Raw genomic sequence first — 579 nt, forward strand, 5'->3', positions numbered from 1 at the left:
TGGACCTGTTTAGGTTAACTTTATTTTCTGTTTAGATTAGTTCATAAGCAGTGGGACCCACCCGTCAGCATTGACTCTGCTGACGTGGCCGTTGACCTGGCCCCACCTGTCAACGACACTAGTCAGCACTGTGTCACTGACCAGTGGACCCCACTGGTCAGTTTGACCCGGATCAGCCCCTGTTGACTCTGCCGAGGTCAGCATGACGTCATGCTGACGCAATATTCCTTTTCTGGAATTTAGTTTATTTTATAATAATCAGGAAATTCCAGAAATTTGTAAAAACTTCAATAAATCATAGAAAATTAACCGTAACTCCAAATTAAATAAATTATATATGAAAAATTATCAGAAAAATTCAAGGAATCCATCTGTACCATTTTCATGCATGTCAGAACAACTTATAGCTTCTGTTTAGCACAAATCAATTAAATGGCATCTGAATAATCACATATGGAGTTTGAATTTGAATCTTATATTCAAACCAACTTCATTTAATCTGTTGCTAGTTGCATTAGCCCAAAACACATTCATTTTGCCATGTCATGATCATGCATCATATTGTGCATTGCATTGATT

Source organism: Triticum dicoccoides, chromosome 4B, assembly GCF_002162155.2.
Source record: "Triticum dicoccoides isolate Atlit2015 ecotype Zavitan chromosome 4B, WEW_v2.0, whole genome shotgun sequence".
Lineage (NCBI taxonomy): Eukaryota > Viridiplantae > Streptophyta > Magnoliopsida > Poales > Poaceae > Triticum > Triticum dicoccoides.